Source organism: Dermacentor variabilis, chromosome 6 (assembly GCF_050947875.1).
Source record: "Dermacentor variabilis isolate Ectoservices chromosome 6, ASM5094787v1, whole genome shotgun sequence".
Lineage (NCBI taxonomy): Eukaryota > Metazoa > Arthropoda > Arachnida > Ixodida > Ixodidae > Dermacentor > Dermacentor variabilis.
Genome location: NC_134573.1, coordinates 88067643 through 88085478, shown reverse-complemented (window position 1 = coordinate 88085478; position 17836 = coordinate 88067643). Strand labels below are relative to the sequence as shown.

The 17836-nt window shown below is 49.9% G+C and overlaps 1 pseudogene; it reads left to right on the top strand.

The window, feature by feature from the left end:
- The first annotated feature begins 1069 nt into the window (after positions 1-1069).
- The window catches only part of LOC142586208 (sodium-coupled monocarboxylate transporter 1-like), a 53113-nt pseudogene continuing 36346 nt past the window's right edge, over positions 1070-17836 (top strand).

Genomic DNA, 17836 nt, shown 5'->3' with positions numbered 1-17836 from the left:
TCAAAACTAAATGCAGTAGAGTGAAACGCCTGTCACAGGTGCATGGAACTATGGTAGGGTCTCCGACGCGAGAAGCGTTCAGCCAAGGCCATAGAATGAAGAACCAGCTTCCAAGGCCGTCAAGGCGCGAGCATAGAAGAAAGAACCAACTGGCGCGAGGCCTCTCCGCCTCTCATTCAGGGGAAGGCGACGGTGGCGCTAGCAACCTTTCAATAATAATGAAAAAAAAAAACTCAGCGGAGAGCACGCGCTGGACCCACCCTCGTACACTCATGGAGGAAAGAAACAAAACAGGAGAGGACCTGACTAGCCCTGACGTACGTTTTTGAATCCGGAAGTGCAGCCGTGTTGGTGTCATTGGTGTGCGATCTCTCTTTGAGCCTCCAATCAGCTTGCCGCGGCAGATAGGCGCGAGCTTTGAACTTGCATTGGTACGATCCGCCGCATGTGTGTGCTGCCGAAGCGCGTCGAAACAAAGCTGCGAAACGTCTCCACAGTTTTAGTGAAGCAGACGCGCTCTTGTACCTTTCCGTGGCACGTTGAAGACGACGACGAAGACCCGCTCCGTGACTACCTGAGTGTCTCTGTCAGTGGCGTAGCCAGAAATTGCGTTCGGGGGAGCTCACTTTGTAGCTCAGCCTCCTCCTTATAGAATTTTTCGAGTGATAAAATACATTAAACATTATTAATAACTACGTTGCCATTGCCAAAGATGCTGCAAACAAATTCTTGAACGCTACGCACTATATCGTATCTTGGGTGCCGAGCGCCACACGTGTTCCGCGCAAGCGCATCGTATGTCAAAACGCGTGCCTCATGTACATGCTGTGCAAACAACTTATCTATTCTTGATAAAAAGACACCCATTCCTAAATCCTATATATGTACACATGTGCAATAAATCAGGGTTCTTTCCCCCACTGCCCCGACCCAGCATGTTCGTCTTCCTAGACGCTACGACACATGGTGTCAGAAGTGGGATGCGTAGTCAAGAACGGCTTTGATCTTCGACGGACAGCACTGTAGGGACTACGTAATGGATTCATTGAGAGCACCTGGTCCGTTAAACATGACGGGAGAAGCGAGCGAGAATTGGCAGGCGTTCAAGCAGAGATTCGACCTCTTCCTTGCGGCATCAGAACCGGATGACAAGAAGCGATCAGTGTCCTTGAAGACAGCGCTGTTTCTCAGTTTCGCAGATGAGCACATCGAGATATTTAATACGCTGAGCTTCGCAGAAGGCGAAGACAAGGCCGACTACGCGACAGTCATCAAGAAATTTGACGATTACTTTAAGCTGCAGACCAACGAAGTACGTGAACGCTACATATTTCGGAAGTGAGTTCAAAGCCAAGGTGAGCCATTTGAACACTTCCTGCGGGACCTCAAGCAACAGGCACGGGCGCGCAATTTCGGCGCGCTTCAGGATTCTATGGTCCGAGGCCAGATTGTGTATGGAACCAACGACGACAAGGTGAGAGAAAAGCTTCTCAGGGACTGTGAGTTGACATTGCAGAAGGCTGAGCATGTCTGCAAGGCAGCCGAAACATCGGCTCTCCGCCAAGAAACTTGGGAACGAGGTCGAAAGCAAGTAGACACCATTGGCAATGCACGCTCGAATATAAAAATGGCGCAAGACAAGACGTACAAATGCTCCAAGTGCGGACGCACGCATCAGCCTAGAGACTGTCCCGCGCACGGACGAACGTGCAGAAAATGCCAAAGGAGAAACCACTTTGCGATTTGCTGTAGAGCCCCCGAGCTGGTCGGCGAAATTCAAGATCGCTAAGATGACTTCAGCGTCTTAGATGTGTCTCTAAGAGCCGTTATAAGCGAACGCGACTGGATGGTTCGAATGAACGTCAATAACGTTTCGGTCGAACTAAAAGTCGATGCAGGGTCTCAGGTCAATTTGATGCCCGTTGGAATATACAATAGGATGCGCCCAAGCCCTGAAATGAAGCAAAGTAGCGTGGTGGTACAATCGTACGGTGGAGACGCGATCAAACATCTTTGAGTCGTCCGAACGGAAGTAACGCTGAGCGACCGAACTGTTCCCCTCGAATTTTTTGTGGTGCGCAAAGGTCGCGCAATCCTAGGCCTACAAGTAACCGAATGACTTGGATTGCTCTCGCGCATCCACAGCGTATCACAGGACGACTGTGAAGAAATTGTGAAAGACTTTCGTTACATTTTCACTGGGACAGGTTGCGTGAACAAAGTGTATCACATGGTTCTTCGAGACAACGCCGAGCCAGTCATTCGACCAGTTCAACGCGTACCGTTGGCCCTGACAGAACCATTACGGTGTGAACTCGAGAGGATGGAGCACGCCGGAATTATCACAAATGTCGCCGAGCCTACTGACTGGGTTAGTCCCTTGACGATTGCTAGAAAAAAGAACGGGAAAATTCGTCTCTGCATTGACCCTAGGAAAATCAATGAGTGCATAAAGAGGGAGCACTACATGATATAGAAGCTGAGTTGGCTGGTGCAACTGTATTCTCCCGCTTAGACGCTAACTCTGGATTCCACCAAATCCTCTTGGATGACTCGACACCACGGATTTGCACGTTCTCTACCCCATTTGGTCGTTACCGCTTTTTACGATTACCCTTCGGCATATCGTCCGCCCCTGAGGTGTTCCAAAAAACGATGAATGAAATTTTCGAAGGCCTTCCCTGCGTGAAAATATACGTGGACGACATTCTGGTATGGGGCTCGTCGGTAGAAGAGCACAATGAACGTCTCAAATCTGTGCTGGCAGCAACACGCGCCGGCTTAACCTTCAATCCTCATAAGTGCAGTATCGGCGTCCATGAAATAGTTTCTTGGAGATGTAACCGATAAAGCAGGCATCAGGCCGAGCCAGACGCTGATTAATTTTATGCTGTACATGCCGACCCCAGAAGACAAGCTCGTGGTGCAAAGGATGCTAGGTGTCGTCAATTATTTCGGCAAGTTTCTTCCATGTTTAGCTCAAAGAACAGCTTTTCTGAGGAGCTTGATCAGACAAGATGTTGTCTTTGAATGGACCAATAACCACGAAAAGGAATGGCGATAACTATGTGACTACCTCAGCACGCAGCCCATGTTGTCGGTATTCGATCTGGCCAAAGCAACAAAAGTGTAATGCGATGCATCCCGAGACGGAATCGGAGCCGCTTTGTTGCAGTGTCACAACGACACATGGAAGCCAGTGGCATATGCATGGCCAGCGCTTACCGAATCACAACATCGTTATTCTCAAATTGAGAAAGAAGCTATGGCTGTGGTCTTTGCGAAATATTTAATCATTTCGTCTATGGTCGCCAATTTACTGCTGAAACAGACCACCGCCCTTTGATCGCTATCTCGCAGAAGGCGATTGGTGATATGCCTCCGAGGTTGCAAAGATTTTTTCTGAGATTGTTGCGTTATGACGTTCAATTAAAATTTGTTCCAGGTAAGCAGCTCCTGCTGTCCGACATGCTGTCCCGTGCCACAACCAAGACAACGGCCTGCGACCTCGACAGCAACGACGTAGAGGTGCATGCCGTGAGTACGGTTTCCTCACTTGTTAGTGAGGACACATGGAGGCGGCTGGCTGCAGAAACGGCGCGTGACGAACAGATAAGAAACGTGCTGCGAGATCTAGAAGCTGGAAAATGGCTGGAGGGGCTGTGAAAACGATTCGAAGGCGAGTTATCACACGTGAAAGGAGTGTTGCTCAAAGACTGCAAAGTAGTTATTCCGGCTAGCATGAAAAGAGAGACACTGGAAAGAATTCATCAAGGGCACTTGGGAATCGACAAGAGCAATGCCAGGGCAAGACAGTTAGTTTTTTGGCCAGGAATGAACTCGGACATAGAATTGTTCGTGCAGACATGTTCTATCTGCAAAAGGTATGCATATAGCCAACCTCGAAAGACTCTACTGATGCACCCTGTGCCGGACCAACTGTGGTACCGTGTCGGCATTGAAATTTTTGAATACGGCGGGAGGTCGTACCTGTGCGTTCACGACGCCCTGTCAAGCTTTCCCGAAGTGCAATTGCTCAGACACCACGTCCAAAACAGTGGTTGACGCAACAAGTTCGATCTTTGCTAGACACGGCATGCCCATAGAAGTTCTTTCTGACAATGGCCCTCAATTTTCATGTCGCGAATTCGCGTTGTTCTCATAATTGTGCGATTTCAGGCATGCCACGTCTAGCCCGGGATACCCATGTTCTAAAGGGTTGGGAGAAAAAGGTGTTCAGATAACTAAGCTTATCCTCAAGAAAACGACTGAAGCAAAACAAAATTTCTGGTTGGGACTGCTCGCTTTCAGGACCACTACACTCGAGTGCTGCGCATCGCCTGGTGAGCTGCTGATGGGACGAAGGGTCCGCACAATTCCCGACGTTCAAGGCAACCCCAGTCACGAGGTGATCCGGCGCCTTCAGACAGACCACTCTAGGGGTTCAACGGCACGCCTGAGCCCTGGAGATACGGTCCAGATCAAGAAAGGTGTACGGGACACGAAAGCGAAGGTTCTCAAGCCTGCTGGTTACCCGAGGTCGTATACAGTCGTCACAGAAAACGGCACGGTGTTGAGGCGCAACCGGCCGCACCTGCTACGGACCCGGGAGCCCTTCCGACGCAGCGTACAGGAAGACGACGATGACTTCGAGGGAAACTCGGGCCAAAGAAATGGGTCGGCACCTAGCTACACAGAATGTACAGCCCCTGTCTAATTCCCTCTGAGCCCTGTGCCCCATTTAGTGTCTCATCCACACCAGCCCCCCCGGAGGTCGCTCAGACAACGTCGACCGCCTCAGCGTCTGGCCTACGACCAGAACTTCGCGCAAATGACTTGACCTAAAGTGCCTGACAATTTTCATTAATGTTATTTTCCCATTTCTTCTTTTGTTTTTCGAACAAAGGAAAATGTATGGCATCTTGGGCACCGAGCGCCACACGTGTTCCGCGCAAGCGCATCGTATGGCACTACGCTTGCACCATGTGCCATGCTGTGCAAACAACTTATTTGTTCTTGATAAAAAGACACACCCCTTCCTAACTCCTACATATGTGCAGTAAATCGGGGTTCTTTCCCCCCGGCCGAGCATGTTCGTCTTCCTAGACGGTACGATACACGCACTGCCAAGACAAGTAAAACTTGCATCTTTAAATAAAAGGATACACTAGTATGTCTCAAAAATTGTGCCCAAAATAACTGATATCAATGCTTCCACGTTTTATGTATATTTAACAAGTAAAGGAAATGTCACACGAACTTTAGAACTATATCAGTTTGAAACAAGCAAAAATGTGCATGGCGCTGATATGAAAAATGTAAAGGCCAGGAAATGAAGAAGTTGAGGGCAAATATTTTAATAAAACTTTGTTAGTCTCCCTGCCTTTCTCTCATCTCTCTCTGTCATTGAAGAACCTTTTCGACTTTTTTGTACATATGCAACGACCAGAGAAAAATCTCAATGACACTGTCCTTTGTTACTATGTATCGACCAGGAGCAGCTGTCACCGGTCGTGTATTGTAATTGCTCCGAAATTAGAGTCGCAATAGAAAGTACATATAAAAAGCAGGAGTTCTGCAAAATATACAAGGGCGAGTCAAATGAAAGTGAGCCAATGCGAATATAGGACAAACGGGGTACATTATTTAGAAGTAGTCACCATGAGCATTTATACATTTGTCCCACTTACGAGTCGCGTGATTCCCGTCTTATAAAACTCCTTGGCTTGCGGTTTCAAAAAGTCTGTAACTGACTCTTCCACCGTCATTGTTCGACACGAATCTGGTTCTCTTGAAGTGTTTCTTCAAATGCTCCAAAATGTGGAAGTGAAATGTGAAATGCTCCAAATGTGGCGACAGGTCTGGGCTGTATGGCCGAAGTTGCAGCGTTTCCCGCTTGAACTTTGCCAGTTTTGTATTAGCCGCATAAGCGACGCGGGGACGGGCATGGTCGTGCAGCAAGATGACCCCATTCCTGAATTTTTCACGTCGTTTGTTCTTGATTGCGACACGCAGCCGATCCGATGTTTCACATTATCGGAAACGATTGATAGTAGCTTTATGTTTAGCAAATTCGATCAATAATGGCACCTGACCATCGAAAAAAATGTCAACACCTTTCCGGCAGAACTGACGGCCTTTGCTTTTGTTGGGGGTGGTGAATTCAAGTGTTTCCACTGTAAGTTTTGCCGTCGTGTTTCAGGCTCGTAGTAGTGGCACTATGCTTCGTACCCGTCACCCTCACTGTGATACTGGATTAGATGAGTCATGGCAGCGCCGAAACTCTCCGTCTTCTGGCAGCGGTTCAAAATCTAGTGCATCCATTGCGCACACAAGAGCCAATAACCGAGATGCTCATGAAATATGGTGTGGCCCGAACGGTGACTGATGTTCACACGCCCTGCCAATTCATCGATGCTTATCCTTCGTTCTTGTCTAAACAGCCTTTGGAATTGTGTTGGGGGTGATTGCACGGTGGCGTTGGCCTGGTCTTGGATCGTCTTTGTAACTTTCACGTCCTTCTTTGAGTCGGTTGCTCCAACACTTCCCAGTGGCCAATAAAATGCAATGTTCACCGTACACGCAGCTATACGGCGACTTATTTCGTTTCGGGAAACATCTTCATCTGTCAAAAACCTCACGACACCACGCTGTTCAACTTTTGGAGTGTCTTATGTCACAGAACCATGTTCACCCCAGTGTATGAGAGCATTAAAGAACCTTGATCCTCACACCTGCGTGTCACTTATTCATATAAGAGATGCCTCTGTGCCACGTGCATGCCTCGCAGATAATGAACAGAACCATTATTGCGCATGGTTTGTTGTCTCACTTTAATTTGACTCTCCTTCGTACATTAGAAATGCGGAGATACAATAGAATGTACAAATGGGAAGATACAGCTTGATAAAGGGCAAAAAGTGTCACTGGAAACAAAGTTCACTGCACATATACACAAAACCTTGCAGCAAGATATCTAAATATACGTATAAGTCTCGAATAAATCTGCGTATCTAAGAAAAAGTCGCTATATATGATACGTCAAGCAAGGCAAATAAACATGTTGCGCAATCACAGATTCACAGATCACAACTCCCACTCCCCCGATGTATGGCGCGCAACGAAAGGTTGCGCGCTTCCTCCCCGCTTTTCTCCCTTGCGCACACACGACTGGGCCTCCGTCGTCGGCTTACCCATGCCCCCCCCCCCCCCGCACCCTTACGGCTTCTATTGCACATACAGCATGCGGCGCGCGGTCAAGATCTTACCACCCCTGGACTTTATACGGAACATGAGGGCGACAGCGACGGCAAAAATGCGCCTGGAGTGTCCATATAACTTCTATCACAATAATATAATAAGAGTATTCGGCAACTGACCCGCCCCGTGGCCAATTACTTTCCACTAAAAAGAAGTAATAAAATTGAACTTTCACCATGCGACAATTTACTGCGCCGCAACAATGTCTTTTTTTTTCGGCGGTGGGCGCCGAAGATGAAATAACGCAAAGGAAAGCGTGTTGGCTACAATCGAATGCCTACTTTGGGCACCTAGTGTGGCTACCGAAGAAATATCGAAGAAAACGTGAGACGCTTGGTCCACAGAGAAGCATACGCATACTGCTCGGTATTTTACACCGGGGAGACAAAATTTTCCGGAGAAGGTGCGCTCAAGTGAACGCGTTGCAATCCGTCGAGTCCCCGTAGTGATGGCGGCGAACGACCATGCATTGTTTCTTTTTCTCGTCTGCTAGCCAGAAAGTGTCCAAAACTCTGCCAGGCGAAAATCCACTAGGCAAGAGAAAAACGAATGCGCATCGAAGTGCGCCGTGCGGTGGTCGATGCAGCACGAGAAAAACGCATGCGCTCTGGCTGGTTCGGCAGCACATGGGTACCGAGAATAAAAAAGAAAAGGAAGCGGCACAATGTGTCCTCGCGAATACAAGTCCAAGTGGAACAATAAATAAGAACGTAGTCACGTTTGCTGTCTTTATTGTCTTGACATGGATGCTTTGGTGCAAGCGAAAGAAGAAGTTGATATTCGTTTCTGTGACATGGCCGCACAAATGAACCACCACAACACTTCTCCTCATCGAACCTCGCTGCGTGCTTTGTCAACTTGCCTGACAGTGTGTTGATTTGGCATGTCTCTTTGTATGGTCCGATGTACGACTTTAGAAGAGTAAATGCACCTTGGGCGTCAAATGTTTGTAACAACATAAAGCCCACACAGTTCCGGAAGTGAAAATCTAAAGCACGACTTTCGAAATGTCAATGCACCTTTGGCATCAAAAGTTTGAGAACTTTATACCCATAAAGTTTCAGAATTGAAACCCAAGCGCTCCCTAGATTCCGCGGCCTCCCCGAGATGCAGCGACGAGCACGCTCGCCATCCAAACGCCTTTGAAACATTGTGTCTCGGATGGTACTGCTTGCGCTATGTGACTCCCGGTGCATGGGCGTTGCCTCTGTGAACAAAGAGGCAAGCATGACTGGCGTAGTGTTAAGAACCTGGCGGATGCGACAGCTGAATTCATGTGGATGCAGACGCTTTCGCAGCTACGAGCGTCGATGAAGCGAAAGATCGCCTCTTCAATGGCTCCCATCCACATTCGAGGCGAGGTGGCGCTACCGGAACCCATCAAGGACGTTCTCTCGAAGGGACCAAAGTTCGCCGTAGCGCTCTGTGGTGTGTGTTTATCTTCTGTGTGTCTCGTCAAAATGTTGCTCAATCCAACCTCTAATATGCTATACCAACATTGAACCTTGGCAACCTTGACAAGTTACACGCTACGGCTACAACTGTCATCTAGCCTTTCCCGCGGTGAAGCAACCTTGCTATACCGCTTGTGGCTGGGAGTAACGTTGACGAACTCATACTCTTATCGTTTGGGAATGGCCGGGAGCCTGATGTGCGATTCCTGTGGGTGCGAGGAGACTATCGAGCACTTATTGTGTACCTGCCCCCGCTACGATGTACAACGCCTCTCTCTGCGGGAAAGTTTACACCGACTGGACTTAAGACCGTTCAACGAGTCAAAGATACTCGGACCGTGGCCACACCCGTCACTTGCACGAAAAGCGAATCGTGCATTAGTGCAATACTTGAAGTGTACCGGCTTACGAGACCGTTTATAGTGCCCCTGTGCATAGTGTCCCACCCACACGCACTCAGTGCTCACTTTCTACCCTTTTCCTCTTTTTATTCCTTCTTCCCCCACCCCCAGTGTAGGGTAGCAAACCAGATGCTCTTCTGGTTGACCTCCCTGCCTTTCCTATCCTTGCTTTTTTTTTCTCTCTCTCTCTCTCTCTACACACCACACTTCAATGTCAGCTTGTCTCGCGAACAGAATGTGCTGCGGGAAAGACAGGAGCCGAAAAAGCTTATCTCACTTTTCACAGCCCTAGAGCAGCAGTGAGAACTTCATGAGCGCGGTTGTTATAGCAACTTTGATGTTTGGCACACCAGTCCCAGTGGGTCTCCTCGATTTTCGAAGCTCTGGCAGACCGCTGGCAGCCAAACGGCAGCCAGCTAGTTCCGGTCCTGATGGGAAGTCACGTGGGCTAGGATACCAAGACAACCAGAAGCTGCCCGAAGTACACGAAGTTTCCAAAATCGAACGACGGGGCAGCTGGCTGCAGGATAAATGTAAGCGTGCTACCAGTATGGCAGCGCCCGGAGAGGCCGGCGCGCGCTCGGCGTAGTCGGCCCATTTATGCGTTGCCTGCTTGAAAAAAATATATATTTGCATTCAGGGGCACGATCACTCTCGCGAGAATTCGCGCGACTCGGCGCAAGGCGCGCATTGGGCCAACCTCACTTTGCACAACGCAACGACAGCCTCCGACACCAAGACGTGAAATCGCCCGTAGGTGATTGTATCCCCGAAAACCACTCGAGGATGCCTGCTCACAGCGATCACGTCGCCTTCCGGCGACATTGATGATTTAATTTGTGTGATCACTTGACAAGACATGAAAAAGCAGGATATCAGGTACGTCTGATACGTATAAAATTTCGAGCCGACATGCTTCGCTTCTACTTCAGAAAGTTTGTTTCGGGTAGCTGATGGTGTTTCTCTTATGACCCTAAGGAGCTGGGGATGTGGTTGGCGCATGAAGATGCACGCCGCCTGCGACCAGCTAGAAGTTTCACACGAACGAAATAATATTGGTCGTGATCACGACAGCAATAAGCTAGTGTACGTGTGCCTATTACTCAGTCAGTGCATTCTTAACCCTTTCAGCCCTGGAATTTTTATTTTTACCGCAGATTCTTTCCCTTGCATTTTCTACACTTTGGAAGTCCAAATGACATGCTTACAAAATATATAAAACTTGTGTGTGAAGTAATTACCGATTTGGCTTCATGCCCTCAAAAAAGGACCTTCAGTTAGAACACATATCGGTTTCGAGCTTCCACCCAAGCATGCATACGATGGAGACGGGGCAAACACGGGCTAGCTGCGACGCCTTCGCTAAATGCAGAAAAAGAAAATATTACCGCATGTACACGTGAGATATTTGAAAAGGAATACCATCAGAGAAAGATGAACCGTAAATGCACCGCAACGTGTGTAAACGAGCGTCTACAACTTTCGTTGAACACGATGCATATAACACGCACGCACGCACGCACGCACGCACGCAAAGACGGTAACCTTATGGTGAATTCGGCAAATCGCACCGGCACCGATGCGATTTGCCGAATTCACCATTAGAAAGGTACTGCTAGAAGTGAGGAAATCTGAAGGTGGCCGTAGCCATGCAGTTGGCTGAGCGAGGTGAAAGTCCTCAAGCGCCCGCGCTGCAATCCGTCAAGTCCCCACAAAGATGACGGCGAGCGCTCATCGACTCTTTCAGCCGTCTGCTAGCCAGATAACTTCCAGAGAGCAGCCAGACCAAAATCGTCTTGGCTGGTTCTCGCATCCCGCGGGGAGCCAGAAGTGGAAAATTGATGGGGCGCGGTGCTACTTTGCGAAAAACACCACGTGACTTCCGCCACACCTATACTGCAATAATAATTCAAGTGGTTTCTTCGCATGCACACAAATTTTCAGAGAGTGCGAGTTATCGCTATACAGGCTATAAAGTACGGCTTCCTAAGTGACGTAGCCTGATCCACTAGGCAAGCTACCATATTTTATGTCAATACTACGCCTGCGGGGGTGAAAATTTACCGCACTTTTACCCCAATATTACGGTTACTTGGGCGATGTTGATGTTCTGAAATGTTCGAAGAGTATTCAAAGAACACTCGCATTTGCGCATAGTAATTATTCTATTCGAAGACCGAATCGAATTAGACGCTATTCGATCGATTCATTATTAGAAAGTTTTGGATATTCGCCCACTCCTGTTGAACTCAAGTTGTCATTGTTTGCTCATTGATCGAATTATTCCTTGTGAAGAAGTCGGCCACAGAATAGTTGGCCGCATTTTCAACTTCATCCAAATAAATCATTCGCACTAACACTTTAGGGTTATACTTGGAAATGCAATTCCTGGCCGCGCTGGCAGCATTCTGAAAAACCCTCAGTGGAGGAAAAAATAAAACGAGAAAAGAAACATAACCCCGCTTTTTTATTTAGACACATGTGCGCCTTAAATAACTATACCAGTTGTTAAGATTAAACCCAGGCACCTTCTGCTGCGCCTCAAATGGATCAAATATTACTTTTGGCCACTAAACCCCATCAACGAATGAATGACTTACAGTTTGGTAGCATCAGTTCTTTTCTCGCAGCATCCCCCCACGGGCCATGGAAGCCCAGTTTCCGCCAACGCTCTCAGCGCGTCAAGCTTTGTCAGTGTATCTTTAGCTTATCAGTAGGCGTAGTGTTCGCAGTGCTGCATATTATACTGATAGGCTATTCATATCTACTGCGCGTGCACGAACAGAATAACTTTACAGAATACGCACAACAGTTCAGATGTTGTTCACAAGGCACACATAGTTAAGGAAGGAGGGCGCTGCGGAGAACATCACGAACGAGCCGCTACGAACTCGCAAGCTTCCGCACATGCGTTACTTGTTGAGCAGCAAGAGAAGACTAGCAATACCAGAAATCTATACGAATACGGTGCGTCGATACGATATTGTAACGCGGAAGCATTACGCCTCCCTGGTGCTAACATTTACCTCATTTGCACAACGCAGTGACCTGCTTCACGATAAACAAGATTGATCAACGTTCCTATAAACGCTGCCGTCATTAGCTTGAGATATGCTACACGTAGTATGCTAGAGGTTAACGGTGGCCTTCCAAGCCGCGTAAATATAAATTTTTTCCACCGTTTTGTTCATGAAAACGGTTCTTGAACGGTGTGATGTGTGGTGCGCGACAAGGTGCGGTGGTCGGGACGGTCAGGAGCAGACGACAAGGAGTGCGCGCACCGAGGCAAATTCCGTGCTGGAAGGAGGAAAACGACGACGCCGAAGAGCGTCCGGCACGTGAACGCGCGGCGCAAGAAAAGCAACTAAAAGAAGAAAAGCCAACCAATTAGGAAAGACCACGGGGCGTCAGGCAGCCAATCGGAGAATGCCTAATCGGCCAGAGAGAAGAAAAAGTGTGGTGTGCTGGGAGACGCAGGGCTGACGTCTGCTGCCTGAAACCTACTCTCCCTTTCCCCCGCTATCCTCTCATGTTTCTTTCCCCGCCCCCATTCCCTATTACGCTGCCCCGCGCTCCCATATAGGCTGCAGAACTGAGCGTATTTTCCCTCTCCCAAATCACGAAGAAGAAGAAGATGCCGGAAGAGTTCCAGGAAGCGACGCCAGGAGGAGGTCAACCACCAGACCGGGAGTTGAAGACGGGCGGTCGGGTTCCGGACCCGAGCCACCAGGACTTCACCCGACCGGGGCCTCCTGCCAGCCCATTCCTGTGCGTCGCCCGTCTACCCGAGCATGCCGCCAGCTGCTCAAGGCCGGTGAACGTCTGTGCCCCTGGGTAGGACGAGACCAGTCGGGCTACGGGCCCGAGTTCTACGCCAGTTGCCCGGCCAGAACGCCGCCCCCGTCTGTCGTGCCGCCTGCTGCCGGAGGCCGGCGTTCGAGCTTCTGTGCCTGTGGGCAAGACGAGAGCAGTCGGGCTACGGGCCCGAGCTCTACACCCAGCTGCCCGGCCAGAACGCCGCCGCCGTCTGCTCGTGCCACCAAGCCGCCTGCTTTACCTCTCCAAGCCAGAGCTGGCACGCTCCAGTCGCCCGGTCTGCAATTCCACACCCCGACCTATGGCGAGACCAGCGCAACTCCTTTTGCCAACTTGTCGCCGCGTCTCCGCATCGAGACTGTTATGCGTCTCTGCCGTCGTGGCAAGCCCGGACTCGCGCACTAGTTAGCTTCACACTAGCCCCAAATGTGTCTTACCGCCGTGATGTCTATTTGAATGCTTATTAACGCGACAGCGTTAAGGAGCTCGGGTCGCAGAAAAGCCGGTGTCGTCTGCGTCGGTGTCGGCGTCCGCGGTGTTGGCTGTGAGCGATAAATCCCGGCAGGCACTTCATGAATAAAAAACAACTTGCAAGATGGGCTGTTTTATTCTTTCTATTTATTTCTATCATTTATTTTAAGCCTTTTTAGTTCCATTAAAAGTTTGTGTGTGTGTTCGAAACTAACGGCTTTGTCCTCAATTGGGTTTTCGGAGGCTCCGCCTAAGAGAACCGTTAACCCCTTTGAGTACACGAACCTTTGTCCGTATTTGGGCATCACAAACGGTTATAGGCACATAACCTGCAATGCAACTTGGCGTTGCAATATGCTCATGCTTCGCAGTAATCGCGATTATTTCAGCAAACTAGAAAATCTATTGAAACCAACAGCGACCGTAGAGACGTTAGCCAGAATCCTAAAGATGAATAAAAGGCGCTTCAAGGACTGTGAATAACCGCAGCAGACTACGGCATCTGAAAAAAAAATGGAATTTTCAGCTTGTTCTGCACGTTATTAAAGGAAGCGAAGAATGAAGCCTTCGATTTTAGCGTTTGCTACAGCATCTCGCCCTTATTCTTTAACAAACGCTACAACCAAATTTACTCATCTCGAAAGGAGATTTACGAAATCGATCAACGAGAACGAAAGAAGAACTCAGGCTACTCCTTCGTTGCGGCAATGTACACAAGCAAAAGGGGCCCAGTAAACAAGAACGAAAAAACGTAAAAGAAAACTAAATGATCGGATCCAGTGAAACCAGGTGTGCACGTGACCAGTTGTCGAAGCCGACGTTTTCGCTTTAGCACGTCGGAGGAGAGGCAGCAGGTGGCATACATCCGTCGATCCTATGCTACATGCATGTGTGTGTCATATGATCGGACCGAGTGCAACCAGGTGTACACGTGAGTGTTGTCGAAGCCGACGTTTTCGATTTAGCATGTCGGAGGAGAGGCAGCAGGTGGCATACATCCGTCGATCCTACTCTACGTGCATGTGTGTGTCATTGAAGTGACGATTGGAACCGACATCGCACAGCACACGAGCGATCACTCTTACAAAAACGCCCACAATGTAGACTGTAGTGCGGACAGTCCTCTAATGAGCTTCCTCTTTTAAGTCACTGTTAAGGAGGAGGAGAAGGAATAAACTTTTATTGTAGAACCAGCACTTTATGATGGCCGGGCCTAAGCCTCCCACGAAGGGACGTCGAGGGCTTGCCTCGCCGCCGCCTCGCGGGCGTGCTGGGTCGCCCAGGTTTGGTCGCCGAGGGCGGAGCTCCGCAGATCCCCATGCATCCTCGACGAGAGAGTCGTGGTGTTAGTCTGTGTGTACTGTGCTGGGCACTCCCATAGCATATGCGGAAGCGTAGCCGGGTGAATTCCACAGCACCGGCAGTTGGGGGTAGTGTAGACGTCCGGAAATATAAGGTGGAGGCGGGCGGGTGAAGGGTGCGTGTTTGCTTGTAGTAGACGCAGGATGGTAGCCTGCGCCCGGCTGAACTTTGGGTGAGGCGGGGGGAAGATTCGGCGACTGAGGTAAAAGGCATTAACGAGATCGTTATAAGTTGTTAGACTGTCCCTGGTGTCCAACGCATCTCCAGTGACTCCGGCGCGGTTGACTAGGCCTCGCGCAATGGAGTGGGTGACCTCGTTGAGATTGGGGAGGTGTGGGTGGACAGGGCCCGCATGGGCCGGTATCCATGTTAGGGAGATTATGCTGTCTTTAGAGTGTGGTGCCTGGCAGAGGATCCGAAGAGCTTGGGGAGAAATACGGCCTTTGCTGAAGTTAGTAACGGCTGAGCGAGAGTCACACACTATGGTGTGACAGGTGGGATCTAAAGTGGCCAGGGCGATGGCCACTTCTTCAGCCGTCTCGGCAGTGGGGGTAGTGACGCTGCAGGCGTGGTGTAGGACTCCATCGCGTGTGGCGACGGCCACAGATCGTGTGCCATGGGAGTATTGGGCTGCATCAACAAATGTGACGCCAGGTACGTGGGCAAGGGCTTTTATGATAGCTCCGGCCCGAGCTTGGCGCCGGGCCCTGTTATATTCAGGGTGCATATTTCTACGGATAGGGTCTATGTAGATCCAGCTACGGATGTCGGTCGGGATCGGTTGTTTGGGGCCCTGTTGCTGATGGTAGGTGAAGCCAAGCGTGGACAGAATAAAGCGCCCCGTTTCAGTATGGGTGAGCCGTTCAAGCTGAGAGCGTTGTTGGGCTTCAATGAGTTCGGAAAGGTTGTTGTGAACTCCCAGTTGGTTGAAGAGTTCAGTGCTGGTGCAATGCGGGAGCCCAAGTGCTTGCTTGTAGACCCCTCGTATGAGGGTGTCGAGCTTGTTTTGCTCAGCCCGGTACCAGTTGAGGTACGCAGCAACGTATGTAATGTGGCATATGACAAAGGATTGGACGAGTCGGAGAAGGCTTTCTTCGTTGAGTCCTCCTCGTCGGTTAGATATACGTTTAAGAAGTCGTAGGGTGTTTTGAGACTGGACACAGATCTTGTTGAGAGCCAAGGCGTTGGAGCCGTTGGTAGAGATGGTGAGACCGAGAACACAGATACTAGGGACGTGTGCGATAGGACTGCCATCTTGACGGCGTAGGGTGATGGCGTCACAGGGTAGGTGATCAGATTGGTGTTTGGGCGGGCGACCCCGCTGAATGGACTTGTATAGCAGAAGCTCCGATTTAGCCGGCGAACAGCGCTGTCCGGTCCCTTGGAGATAGGCTTCAACCGTGTCAATCGCTGTTTGGAGGGCTGATTCTACTTGACCATCACTGCCTCGGTACAACCAGATCGCGATGTCGTCGGCGTAGATGGTATGGTTGATATTGTCGACTTGCTGTAGTTGCTTGGCAAAGCCAATCATGACTAAGTTAAAGAGCATGGGAGAGATAACTGAACCTTGCGGGGTGCCTTTGCTGCCAAGGGGAAGCTGGTCTGATCGTAAATCCCCGGCCGAGAGGGTAGCCGTGTGATTGGAGAGAAAGTCACGGATGTAATTGTAGGCTCGCTCTCCAAGGTGGAGGTTGGAGACCTGGTCAAGGATAGCTGCATGGGAAATGTTATCAAAGGCTTGAGTGAGGTCGAGTCCGAGGATGGCTTTCATGTTACGGGAACGATCGTTTAGCACTTGATGTTTGAGCTGCAACATAGCGTCTTGAGTAGAAAGGTGAGGGCGAAATCCAATGATGGTGTGGGGATAGAGAGAGTTGTCCTCGAGGTGACTGTTGATGCGTGCTAAGAAGGCGTGTTCCATCACCTTGCCTACGCATGAAGTGAGGGAGATGGGCCTTAAGTTATTGAGGCTAGATGGTTTGCCAGGCTTTGGGATTAGGATAACGTTGGCAGTCTTCCAGGCGGCTGGAAGGGCACCACTGCGCCAGCAATCGTTGATGTAGTTAGTCAGATGGGACACGTACTCGTCATCGAGATTGCGAAGGGTTTTGTTAGTGACCCCGTCTGGCCCTGGAGCAGAACGACCGTTAAGCTTGCGTAGAGCGGCATGTATTTCAGATACGCTGAAATCTGCGTCTAGTGTAGGGTTGGGGCTACCGATGTAATTGCTGTGTGGACTGACTTGTTCCCTGGAGATGTATCTGGTGCAGAGGTAGTCAAGCACCTGTTGTGGACCTTGCTTAAGGGTCTCCGTATAAAGGAGCTTCTGCAGCCGATCCTGTTGGGTGGTGCGGGTGGTGGTATTATCAAGCAGATGTTTGAGGAGTTTCCACGAGGAAGGGCGACGAAGTTTTCCATCCACCGTGTTCCACAGCTCAGTCCATTGTTGCCGGCTGAGGGTTTGACAATGCTCCTCGATGGCTGTGTTCAGTTTGGAGATCTTACTTCTGAGGCGACGGTTTAGGCGCTGCCCCTTCCATCGAGCTAGGATGGAGGCTTTAGCCTCCAGAAGATGGGCGAGGCGGCTATCCATGCGTTCAACTGAGGCATCTGTAGTTACCACCAGAGTGGCCGTTTGAACATCAGTGCGTAGCGCTTGCATCCAGGTGTTAATGTCGGTAATGCCCTCTGCTGAGGTAGAACCTATGCGTATTTTTCGAAAAACATCCCAGTCGGTAATGGTGAATTCCTTAGTGGGGGCAGGAGCGGCAGCGAGTTGGGGTAAAGAGAGAGCAAGGATATAATGGTCGCTGCCGAGGTCTTGCTGTGTATTGGTCCAGTGTGCATTGTTGATATGTTTGATGAAGGTGAGGTCGATGGTAGAGTCCTGGGTAGTGGAATTACCGAGGCGTGTAGGAAAGGAATGATCCGTGATGAGCGTAAGGCCTAAGTCGTGGTAATCTTGCCAGAGGTTGCGAGCTGCAGCTTCCGTGCGAACGTAGCCCCAGCCTGTATGGGCGAGGTTGAAATCACCGCCGATGAGTAGGGGGTGCGTTCCAGCTACGTGAA